Source organism: Odocoileus virginianus, chromosome 34, assembly GCF_023699985.2.
Source record: "Odocoileus virginianus isolate 20LAN1187 ecotype Illinois chromosome 34, Ovbor_1.2, whole genome shotgun sequence".
Lineage (NCBI taxonomy): Eukaryota > Metazoa > Chordata > Mammalia > Artiodactyla > Cervidae > Odocoileus > Odocoileus virginianus.
The window spans coordinates 19,670,856-19,684,618 of record NC_069707.1 but is presented as its reverse complement, the minus strand read 5'-3'; positions in this window follow the sequence as shown (position 1 = coordinate 19,684,618).

Genomic DNA, 13,763 nt, shown 5'->3' with positions numbered 1-13,763 from the left:
TTATGACATAGATGATGATAAATAAATATTTATTAAAAGACATTTGTGTTGCGCCAATAATAGTAAATTATTATTATTTTGTACTTTGAGATGGCAGCAAATTTTCACAGACTTTTCTCTCATCAGACCTTACGCATTGAGAATAAAGGAAAGAGAGTGCATAATAACATTAGTTTAGCCCTTCACCTGCCCACAGTTACCTTGGCATATTTCTAGGAGCAGAGGCAAGCTGATCTTCAGGATCAACAGATTACTTCCCACTCCAGTGAAATATCTGAAGTGACAAGCCTGGTTAATTTGTCTCGCTTAGACAGAGCATTTCCTGAATAAATAAATTAACCAGCATTACTTTCATTTCTCTTTTGGGCTTCCCAGGTGACACTAGTGGTAAAGAACCCTCCTGCCAATGCAGGAGACATAAGAGATGGTGGGTTTGATCCCTGGGTCAGGAAGATCCCCTGGAGGAGGACACAGCAACCCACTGCAGTATTCTTGCCTGGAGAATCCCGTGGAGAGAGAATCCTGGTGAGCTATAGCCCATGGGGTTGTAAAGAGTCGGACAGAACCGAAGAAACTTAGCATGCGTGCACGCACATGCACACACACACACACACACACACACACACACACTCATTTCTCTCTTGGTATATAAACTATTCAGTATGTGTCCAGAATATAGAAGATGGAGCTGGAGGAAAAATATAGATGATGGGGCTGGAAGAAAAAAGTTTGTTTGTTTTTGTTTTTTTGGCTGGCCTTGCAGCATGTGGGATCCTATTTCCCCAACCAGGGGTGGAACCCAAGCCCCCTGCAGTGGACGCATGAAGTCTTAACCACTGAACCACTAGGGAGGTCCTATAAGCATGAGCTGATACTAGTGATCCTTCTAGCAGGTCAGCAGGAATGTAGGAAAGGCTTGCAACAGGAAAGGTTCTGTCACATCAGTACTGAAAGCCAAAATGTGAACTTAGAGCTGTTTTCCTGGTAAAAGAAAAATTAGGTGTCTTTCAGAGTGTAGATGAGAGTGGGCCTTTCTAATTCTCTCCTCCAGAATTCAAAGGATTAAAGAATGAGAGCTTTCTCCATTCCTATCAGCTTACTAAGCTGAAGCTACTGTCTGGGAAATGGCCTCCTGGTTTCTCTCTGGACCAACTTTCCTTTGAAGAGAACAAGATTCTAGCAGAGAATGTGTCTTGTCTTCGTCAAGGTTGGGAAATCTGAGGTCTACACAGCTGTGTGAAAGACAAGTCCTCTGAGTGGTACGCCAATTTACCAGTGTGTTTCTTTTATGACTTCAAGTTCTTCTAGGATCACCTATTAAGAGACAGATAACCCTTGACTAGGCAGGACTTTATTTAGAAGGATTATGGACAGTTGAAAGTCTGAAGAAGATCTGAAATGTGGGGCTCAGGATGGTGAGAAGATTAAAAGGGGAGATGGAAGCTCCCCAATTTAGCTCTGGAAGTTTATATCCATATCCTATTTGTTTCATCTATGGACTCTGGAGAGAGTCTCAGTGATCCCAGGTGAAGGTCTGAATCTGTGTGTCTGTTTTCATACAATTTGCACATTGATGGTGGTTTAGTTGCTAAGTCGTGTCCTAAGCTTGCAACCCCATGTATAGCTCACCAGGCTCCTCTGTCCTTGGGATTTCACAGGCAAGAATACTGGAGTAGGTTGCTATTTTCTTCTCCAGGGGATCTTCCCAACCTAGGGGTTGGACCCAGGTCTCCTACATTGGCAGGCAAATTCTTTACAGTTTGAGCAACCAGGGAAGCCCTAATTTGTACATTAAGGTATAGTATATTCAGAATTGCGTGGGATACAATTCTGATATCCTCTTCCTCAATTTTCCTTGATACTGCTGGGCATGTTTTGCTCCATGTAGATGTTTTACCGAGTTGATGGACACAAAGGAAGATCAAAGGGAATTACCCTTAATATCCTTTTCATGGAAATCCTGGAACTAACTTCACTCTCATTTTATGTTTCCCAAGACATTATGGATTTTCATATAATCCATATTTGTGAGTAGAAGGGACAGCAAAATAAATTTGTGATCCAGGATCCGAGTTGAGGATCATACACTGTGATGGTAGACGACTACCATACACTGTGATTTAATTAACAAGATATTGAAAACAAACACACATAAAAAATTAAATTAACCATAAATGGCCTTGCAGTTTACTTATCAGAAGCTTAATTTCATTTCCAACCAGAAATAGAGAGGTCTAGAGCGAGCCCACTTAGGTCATTCATTAAAGCCTATGTCACCACAAGTCAAATGCCTCATCATCTTTTTTGGGGGCCTAATCTGTGTCGAGTTAAAGCAGCCAGCCACACCCTGATTCTGCTCACTCACTGCTCAGCATATTTTATGCAGAGAAACGTTACGAACATCATTATCTCTTCCTTTTCTAGTGAGGTCACACAATAATGTTCCTTGACATTATAGAAATAGAATTGACTGATTCCTCAGCACTAGAATAACTTTCAATTGCTTCCCACATTTGATTAAATGCTTTTCACAGTTGTTAAAGAACATAGGCGTTTGTAAAATAGAGTAAAGCAGACTTTGGAAAGAAAAGAAAAACACAGTTGATTGTTGAACAACATGGGTGTGAATTGCATGGATCCACTGGTGTGTATTTTTCTTTCAATAAATACAGTAGATAGGATCTGAGGTCAGTCAGTTTAATCTAGGGCAGATGGAGAGCTACCAGATATGGCATGCCAACTCTGGAATTTGAGCATCCTGGAATTTTCGGTATCCACAGAGAGTCCTGGAACCAACGCCCCACGGATACCAAGGGACTACTCTAGTACTTTTCTGGACTGGCCTTGATGCAAAATACATGAAAGTAAATGCATCTAATCTAACTGTTTTACAAACTCATGGTTTAGGAGACCCCTGACTTGGGATGATATAAATGGCAACATTAAAGCACCGTTGAGTTTGACCTAGATGCCTGAAAAGATAAGGACCTCAGGATCAGAAATGGGAAGGGGTGGATGGTAAAAAAGAATTAACTGAGGGGGGAAGTGGTAAAGAAGTCCTTTTTATTCCCTATGGGTCCCTGTGCATGCTCCATCCAGTATTCTTGCTTGGAGAATTCCATTGACAGAGGAGCCTGGCGGGCTATAGTCCATGGGGTCGCAAAGAGTCAGCCACAACTGAGCAACTGAGCATAATTTTAAGTGGAGAATCCCTTATGTTTGTATAATATATTATATTATAATAAATTATTTCAAGCTGTTTATATAATCAATTATTATAACTTCACTATCGATCTCATGAGTTAGTCAAGTTATCGCTACTTAGCCCTTGAGGAAATAGGGGCAAGCAGCATTCGATCGAGTTTGACCTCCAGGTCTCACAACACAGAACCACAGAACAGAAAGCAGAGCCGGGGTCCGCTGATTTTGTATTTTCCTTTTTTTTAGGAATAAGATGGCAAATAAGTTGGATCTTAAAGATGATTAACCCATCATTTTATAAATAAAGACACTAAATGCAGGCACTGAACACTTGTACAAGGTCATGGTGTTAACTGCAGAATCAGAACAGCTAAAACTCAGCAAGCTGTCTGACATAGGTTTTAAAAAAATTTATTGGTGGATCATTGATTTACAATGTTGTGTTAGTTTCAGGTAACACAAAGTGACCCAGTTGTGCACATACATATATCTACTCTTTTTTAGATTTTTTTTTCCCATGTAGGCCATTAGAGCTCTATGCTAGCTCTATAGTAGGTCCTTATTAATTATCTATTTTATATATTGCAGTGTGTATATGTCAATCCCAACCTCCCAATTTATCCCTCCCCGCCTTTCCCCTCTGGTAACTATGTTTGTTTTCTAGATCTGTGACTCTGTTTCTGTTCTGTAAATAAGTTCACCTGTACCACTTTGAGGCCACACTTCACATTAAACAGAGCAACATATTGTGTGGAACTGATGCCCCCTTTTTCAGAGTTTTTATAAGGGTTTCTTTCTGTAGTGGCACAGCTCACAACCAGCAGCAATTCCTGATGAGGCTGCCAGGATGCTCCATCTGGGTATAGCCACTACACATTGTATACTACAGAGGCTAATGAAAGATTGAGCTTCTTTTCTTGTAAGTGATATTATGCCTTCTCAGGGTGGCAATGAAATGATCATTTATTATGTTGTTTCTGTGTACATGGAGAGAAGAGGAAAAGGAATTATCTGTTTGGGAAGCTTTGGTGGTGAGAAGATTAGGAACTAGGTCCTGAATCCATTCTATAGGCATTAAGGATTTGTGGGTTAAGGACCAGGGAGATCAGTGGAACAAGAAACATACCTATGATTGTGGGGATCAGTAGTTCCTGGAAGGGAAACAAACCACTTTCTTCATATTTTTATAGTGTTGCCCAGATTGAAGTCAGTTAGAAAGGTAGTTTAATTTCTAATTTTAGACTGAAAGATACTTCAAAAAGTCATCTATATCATAATAATGTTTTGTTGTTTTTGTGATTTAGAGAACCATAGATTTAAGTGTCTCATTTCATTCTTAAGTCCATTTAAATAAAGTATTTCATAAAATGTTCTACTATAAACTGCACAGGAAAAAAATTACTATGTTTTAATACAAGAAAAAGATCATGTTTGGAAATGAGGCATTTAAACTTAAAAAAAAAATAGCCCACATATCTCATAGAAGTCAGACAGTTCAAACTGCTTACTGATAGTTTCTGCAATTTGCCCTGATTAATATTAGTCAAATATTTGATTAATATTAACAGCAACTTTAGATTCAGGATGCGCTACTGAAGGGGCAAAAACTAAGGAATTTACTGTTATTCAGAAGTGCTGGAGACAGAAGAGAACAGCAAGGTAGCTGGAATCAGTGCCTGAAATACAACCATGTCACAGATGCCTGGTCACAGCGAAGGGCAGGGCCGGGCCAAGCCTTCTGTCCCGTGAGCTCTGAGAGGCCCTGCTCGGCGCTGACCTCCCCCAACCTGTTTGCCTCTGGCTGCACGACCCGGGCACCCGTGCCAAGTCTTGCTGGCCTGGCTGCTGCTGGCTGCCTCCTGCTCTGGCCTGAGCCAGGCTGGCCTTGGTCCACGGGTTGATGGTGTTCCTCTGCCCGAGGCCCTGACACTCCTGCTCCGACTCTTGTCCTCCGTGACTTCATTAGGAATGAACAGATGCGTACTAAAAACCAGAAGACGATATACACCAGGAGGACTTTTTAAAAACAGAAGTGACTCCATCGTAAGAGGACTTATTCCAACTATTGAGGACTCTGTAATAAGACCCTATACGTATGTCTGTTATCTTCCCCTATGAATTCATTTGCATTTTCCACAGTCTGAAGCAGGGTTCCATGAAATAAAATTTGTACAACTGGTATGAAAAGTGAACGTGAAAGTTGCTCAGTCGTGTCCGACTCTTTGCGACCCCATGGACTGTCCATGGAATTCTCTAGGCCAGAACACTGAAGTGGGTAGCCTTTCCCGTCTCTTACAGTCATTCTAACTAGAAGAGAAAGCACTTTAAAACCAGAAAACAGAGAACATTTCTAAGAACATACAGCAACAATGAGAGAAATATACAGAGGCCTATGGTTTGTACTGAACACTAAAATATTTTAGGTTAATGTAAGACTATGAGGCAAATCTGTAACAATGATGTCTCAGAAGCTCAGGACTTCATACCTTAGGATCAAACTAGAACTAGTTTAGAGGTGTAGTAAGTGTCTGGAAATAAGAACTGATGCCAGGCATGATGGATTTCCAGTGAAGATTGGTACCATCTGGGAATTTAAAAAGCAACTCACACTTTAAATTTCCATATTTGTCTTGGCTTCCCTGGCAGAGATTTATTTTTATATATATATATATTTTTAATTATAGAGTGAAGAGTTCTATTTTTTAAATTATTGTCCATTCTTTTAAAAGTATCACTAGACATCTCATGTAAGTGGAATTGTGCAGTACTTGCCCTGCAACTGGCTCATTTCACTTAACATAATGCCCTCTGGGTTCATCCATGTTGCTGCAAAAGGCAAGAATTCCTTCTTTTTAAAGCTGAAAAATACTCCATTGTATGTATCTACCACATTTTTAATCTAATCACCTGTCAATGGACATTTAGGTTGTTTCCAGATCTTGGCTATTATGAATAATGTAATAATGAACATGGGAATGTTGATATCTCTTTAATATCCTGATTCTAATTAATTTGGATGTATAATATGTAAACCCAGAAGTGGTTGCCAGGGTCTGGGGGAGGGGGAAATGGGAACTGCTATTCACCATGTATAAAGCTTCAGTTATACCAGAGGAGTAAATTCTAGAAATCTGCTCTACAACATTGTGCCTACAGCTAACAGTACTGTATCATGATTTAAAAATTTGTTAAAGGGTGGATCCCTTATGAAGTGTTCTTATTACAAGAAAAAACAAACTTTAAGTTTCCATGCGAAAGAGTCCACAATTTTTATTTTTTAAATCTTGTCACTATAGGGAGCAGTACTCAGAGTTTGGGCCAAAAGACCATAGTAAGAACTATAAAGATGGTGGATTAAATTGTTACTCAATATTTGGTAAAAATCTTTCATTACAAAAAGTAGGGCAACTTCAGTTCAGTTCAGTCCAGTCTCTCAGCCGTGTCCAACTCCGCTACACCAGGGACTACAGCATGCCGGCCTTCCCTGTCCATCACCAACTCCCGGAGCCTCTTCAAACTCATGTCCATCACGTAGATGATGCCATCCAACCACCTTATCCTCTGTCGTCCCCTTCTTCTCCAGCCTTCAATCTTTCCCAGCATCAGGGTCTTTTCCAATGGGTCAGTTCTTTGCAGCAGGTGGCCAAAGTTTGTTTAAGTATGTTTACTTATGTTAAACAATATACAGTATGCTGCATTTTTAAGAATTACTATTAGGTTAATTGCTATAATAAAACAAGATTCATGATAAAAAAGATAAAAAATAAATGCTGTATTAGAGAAAATTTCAAACACATTTAAAGTACAGAGATTCATTTATATTGATTACGTAATTCGTAATTTCTCCCTTTTTTTTGCTGAGTACCATTCCATTGTATGGGAGAAGGAAATGGCAACCCACCCAGTATTCTTGCCTAGAGAATCTCGTGGACAGAGGAGCGTAGGTGGACTGCCGTCCATGGGGTCGAACAGAGTCGGACGTGACTGAAGTGACTTAGCATGCAGGCATGCATTGGAGAAGGAAATGGCAACCCACTCCAGTGTTCTTGCCTGGAGAATCCCAAGGATGGAGGAGCCTGGTGGGCTGCTGTCTGTGGGGTCTCACAGAGTTGGACGCGACTGAAGTGATTTAGCAGCAGCAGCAGCAGCATTCCATTGTGTGGACATACCACAGTTTGTTTAACCATCCATATGTGGGTTTTTTTCAGTTTTGATATATTATGATTAAAGCCTCTATAGGCATTCACATATATATTTTTGTGTGAACACACATTTCTAGGTAAATTTAGCTAAATACCTAAGAGTATGACTGCTGACTCACAAGTGTAGTTTAACTTTGTAAAAAACTGCCAAATTATTTTCTAGGATAACCATTTTGCAGGCTCAGCAGCAGTGTATAAGAGTTTCAGTTGCTTTGCATCTGCCCCAGTATTTGATATTGTCAGGTGTTTTTTTGTTTTTGTTTTTTTTAGTTTTAGCCATTCTGATAGGTACATGGTAGGATCTCATTACGGTCTTAATTCACATTTCCCTAGTGAATAATGATGTTGATCATCTTTCATCTGCTTATTTTCCATCCATGTTGTTTTGATGAAGTATCTGTTCATTTGTCCATTTTTTAAACTGGCACTTTCAAATTAATTTATTTTCTTAAGTGTTGAGAATTCATTTTATATTCTAGATAAAAGTCTTTTATTACATGTGCTTTGCTGATGTCTTTTCCTTCCCTTAAGATGTCTTTTGAGTAACAAATATTTTCAGATTTTGATGAAGTCTACCTTAAATGCTGGGCTCTCCCAGTCTCTTTTTAACTTCTAAAAAGCATTTATTGAGTGAACTGGGTGCTATGCCATATATTTGCAATTGATTTGTGTACCTCTTAAATCACTTTAAATCTCCAGTTTCCTCCTCCATCTTTTTTTTCCTCTCTTTATTGTATTCCTTGAAGTTGCTTTATGAAAGAAACAAGGTCATTTGTCCTAGAGGGTTTCCCTTAGTCTAGAATTTACTGATGGCCCTCTAAGCTTTGTAAAGATTTTCTGTACGTCAGTCACTATATCTAGACACTTGATGAGAGTCAAGTTCTATTTTTTGGCAAGAATACTTGCCAAGAATAAGTATACTGCAGCCAGAAGGTACACAATATCTGCAATCTGACTTTGGAGAATATTAGCAATCTCTGAGAATTGTGGCTATCAATATTTATATCAAGCAACAGAAGTTTCAATCAAATATCAAGTTTGTTCTTGAGAATTTTATTCATGTGTTACTGTAACTTGACCATGAAAAATGATCACAATGCCCTACTGTTCAAGGAACACTTTCAGTAGAGCCTTTAGTTGTCTCCTGACAACTTATTTGGGAGGCCTTATTCTTATCTCTATTTTTCACATGAGGTAACTGGCATTCTGAGATATTAAGTGACTAAATGATTCAGAAATTGTACGTAGCCAGGAAGTGATGTCTTTTGTATCAGAAAACGTAGCCTCCTTATTATTTAAATGTCTTTGACTGTGTCTTTTGAAAAATCAGACCTGTGCATCATTCATTGTCTTCTTTTGATTTAACAGAGATCCATGGGCCAAGCTTGATCATTTCAGTATACATAACAGATTTTCAATGTAGATTTAGACACTTTACCACAAAACTACCTGCAAAAATAAGAGTAGATAAGAACTGGTAGGTTAATTTCATTCATAAATGGAGCCAGTAAATTGGCTCAATGATTGTATTAATTAGCTGCATGCTCTCTTGACAAGTCAAGGAATGAGTTATACCTTATAGAATTACAAGTAGTTTCATAGATCAGCTTAACCTATTGACTGGTGGTGCTAAAATTGTAATAATAATATACAGTCACTGCTGTGTAACTCTGTTTTGATGAATGATGTAACAATGTAGAGAGTTCTCTGGGATATCTGTTTTGTGGATACCAGGGAGATCTATCTGGATACAGTCTGTTCAAAAAGGAACTAGTCCAGTAAACCCTTGTTGCACATCTATCCTATGGATAGTAATTTTTATCTGTTAATTCTATACTCTAACCGAATCACTATGCTGTACATCTGAAACTAACACAATATTGTTAATCAGCTATACTTCAGTTTTAAAAAGGGAGAGCTAGTCCACAGGTCTGCACTACAGATTTCTGGAAAGTACTTTTATAGACATGTCTGGTACAATTTTGTAAACACAATGTAGGATCTTTAACAGGCAATTGACTTAATTATTGTCTCTCTTTCCCAAAAAAGAAAGTGAAAAAGTCTCTCAGTCATGTCCAACTCTTTGGGACTCAGGCCTGAATACTGAAATGGGTAGCCCTTCCCTTCTCCAGGGGATCTTCCCAACCCAGGAGCTGAACCAGGGTCTCCTGCATTACAGTTGGATTCCTTACCAGTTGAGCTACCAGGGGAGCCCCCCAAAATAGAACTTCAAAATTATTCTTTGGTGGCTAACTCCCAGTCTTTATTATTAGTATTCAATGTAGCATGATGTCTTGTCCGTTTACCTGGATGTGTATTTGACAAATATTCCCTCTTGGAGGCTGTATCAGAGAGTAGATAAAAACTTGGTGCTCTTGAGTGTTTTATAGGGACCTTAGTATGCTGAGATTGGCATTCAAATATACTTATACTGCCTTATGATTTTTTTTTTGTCAACTAAAATAATTATCAAATTATCTGGTGGAGAAAGTTGGAACCTTTTGACAGTCATATTTTCTAAGAAAGATCTTGGCTCTCACTACAAAAATTCCCTCACTTACCTCCAGGAGGAAGTGGAATGGCTTCAGGGAAAATGTCTTTGTTAAGTTCTTTGTTCTTCCCAAGTTATCTATCCAAATCCTAGCTCTTCCCTGCAGGAGCCATATGATTGTGCCCTTAATTGGCAAAATAGAATGTTGGTAGCCAGTTGCCAGAGAGTACATTTTTAAAAATTTTTATTTATTTATTAATTTTTGGTTGCAGGGATCTTCATTGCTATGCACCTGCTTTCTCTAATTGCTGCAAGTGAGACCTGCCCTCTAGTTGTGGTGGACGGGCTTCTCTCCCTGCGGTGTCTTCTCTTATTGCAGGCTCTGGGCACTCAGCCTTCAGGGTTGTTGTACACGGGCTTAGTTGCTCCCTAGCATGTGAAATCTTCCCAGACCAGGAATTGAACCCATGTCCCCTGCACTGGCAGATGGATTCTCATCCACTGGTCCACCCAGGAAGTCTGAGAGTACATTTTTTAATTCTTTGTTTTTCAGGTTACTTTTTGTTGTTGTTATTAAAAGCTCAACTAAGAGAAGCAATGCCCAAGAATGATTTAGGAAAGGCATACATTCCATTTGTTCCTTCATATTTTGTTCCCATTATATCTCCAACATTCATGTTTGGCAATTAGTAGGTACACCACAATACTTGTTCACTAAGTGAATGCATGAAGTCTATCACTGGATTAAATCCCTTAAGAGCCAAGAGATGTATTTCTAAAACAGATTTTTTGTCCCCTGCAGATCTGTTTTTCTTGAATTGTACTGGGTATGGAGCCCTGGGTTTGTATTGAGAATTTCTCTATTAATTCTCCTATGGATCTTGTGTTATTGGAATACACTTTCTCTACTTTATGAAGCAGCTCAGGAACATTTCATTTTTGGACCTACTTATAGTAGGACTAGTCCTGGTCATTTTGAGAAATAAATTTGTTTTTATTTTATGGGTACCATGAATTGTCTTATCATTCCCTTTTATAGAGCAAAAGTTGTAGCTCAAAGTAAACAGTGTGATTGCACTTTTCAGCTAATTAATTTCTACTTCTATTTTTGCCTCCATGTTTGTTTTAACTTTTTGACTCTCATATAATTTGTAGTTTATGACTTACTGGCATATATTATTGGTAACTGGTTTATTTTATATATCCCTTTAAGTGATCTTGAATGTCTTTTACAGTAAGAGTATTAACAAATGAAAAATTTAATCCATCAATTAAACAAAATATTGTTTTATTATACAGAAATACTATCTCTGTTTTTAAAAGTCACTGACACAAGATAATCTCATGGAGTGTACTTACTGGTTCTTTTACCAATCACCTCCTGACTTCTGGAAAAACAACTCTTCTGGAAACTGCTCTTCTTTCTACTGCAATCATGCAGTTCTCTGAGCAACTCTGCTTCCTTGAAAGTGTTGAGTACTCCACAGCTGGGCAACCAAACCAAGATGTTCTACTCGGGTTGTTTATTTGTTTCTTGGGGAGGGAGAACTAGTTTGTATGAGATGACAGCCCTACCCTATGATGGAATTGAGATGTAAAACTCGGGAACTGTGAGTGATCATATTTCCTGCCACATGGAGAAAGCCTCGGTGCAAGAAGAACTTGACACAAAGCAAAAGACAGCAAATGAGAGACAGAAAGTAGGAGAGAGAAAAGACACCTGGGAGCATTGAAATTCTTTTGACTCATGGGGCACAGTCTCTGCCTTTCAGGTGGTTTTGATGTTCACCCCTTCTTTGATTTTGTAAGATCACTAATCCTTTTTCCATATTGATTCAAATCGGATTTCTGTCACTTTCAAGTGAGAGTCTTTAATGATGCATGTTGCTTTTAAGCTTTATTGTGTAGAATCTGGCACACTAACCTGGTTAGGAAGAAAAGCTTTGGCCCTAACCATAATCAGCCCCACAGCCGAGCCTTGCAGGAAGATAAGATTTAGTCCTCACCTTGCAAAGTGTATGCCTGGCTAGACCTTTATTTAAAAGAAATTCTGCTATGCTTCTTAGAGACCCAGTGTATAAAACATTTAAATTTTCTTTTGCAAAATACCTGTATTGCAGATTTTTGTCAGCAATCTTAAACTCAGATGGTTTGCTCTTCTGACTGTGTCAAAAAGTAGATTTAGACAATGGTTATTGGAGATATAAGGACATGATGATTAGCATTTTCCAGGTTGGTCTACTGTCTCCATGTCAAATCAACAGAATTCTACATGCTTTGGTGGGTAGAGTGGAAAGAACATAGACTTTAGATCAGGCAGACACAGATCCACATCTTAGCCTTACACCTTGGCCAAGTTCCTTGGTCTGTCTAAGGTCCTTTGTAAGTAGTTTGTGGAAGAACATCTATCTCACATTATCAGAGAAATAGCATCTACCTTACAACATTATCAGAGAAAATACATATAAAGCCCTAGTTCAGTGTCAACATATAACAAATGGGAGCTATTATCACTTTGTTGGCTACCTATAGAAAGATGTTTTGGAAGCTTTAACAATTTGCTTTCAGCTTTCATAACATACACACATGTGTGCATGCATACACACACAGAACATGTATCCGCATCCTTTGCATAAATGTTGCTTACATAATTCCCTTTGTAGAGATATTTTTACACTATTCCTCTCTTAGAGGAAGAGTAAAGACATTTCTGAATTGCTAATTTTCTAATTTTCTTTTTTAATGATAAAAGTTATGTGAGCACCACCTTGTTCACCCTTCCCCATCTTCTTTCTTTCTTTCCTTTCCCCCCTTAACTATCAGTGTACAAATAGAGGTAAATTTAATGCTCAATTGCAGCAATCTAGGTTAAAATACTCAGTACCTCCTCAATTACTTAACATGTATTGTTTTATTTTTTCAATGGCCATGTCATATGGATATCTTTACGAAAAGGAAGCATTCCCAAATTCTTTCTGGAAGTAGGCAGCAGGGTATGAACAATAAATGCTGATAAGTAAATACACACAGACTATTTCACACCTCTCAAACGGAGGATGGTTGAGACAGGAGAATGGGGGTAATAGCTTTCATGTTTGACAGATGTTGGAAGATGTGCTGAGTTTCCTAAAGATCATGCTTCAGTCAGCAGCCTCTCATTGGAGCTACTGTTCTGACTTGCAATCAAGCTTTGTGAGAAGTGCCCTCTTTCAGATCCCATGTTCCATGAAGCCCACTTGAAGAGCCATGAGGTCAATATATCTTCAACTTGATTCAGGGTCTCCACTGCTGAGGGGTTAACACCAGGCAAAAGAAGGCAACACATTTAGTACTGGTCACATAGCACACATTTAGAGAACTTACATATTTCTTATTGGCTGACACTGTCATTAACCTCTTCTCTCTGAATAAGGCTTATCCCTCCTCCCCTGTGTATTTGTTCCTCTGTTTTCATGACACACACTCTTGGCGCTTACCTACCTGCTCCCCCTAGCCTGCTAGCACTGGAGTTCTCTGACGTTACAAGCTGAGTCTTACTCCTTCACCAATCTCTGGCATATCTCGCAATGCCAGCACACAGCTTTCAAAATATGTTGAAGGAGCAAAATGAATGAACAATCATCTTTATAGACAATATTCTCTATAACAAGAGAGTATAACAGGAAGAAAATATCATTGAATATTTCACACTTTTCATTGATCTAAATCTCAAATGGTAAAAATAATTATTTACTACCAGGGATAAAATACAAATAGAAATTATTCACCACAAACAAATATTTTGTTCTCATTTCTAGGAATCAATGTTACTTCTTTTATAAAAAACAGTTCATCTCAGGGTGATGTCTTGCATTGATAGGGAGATAACT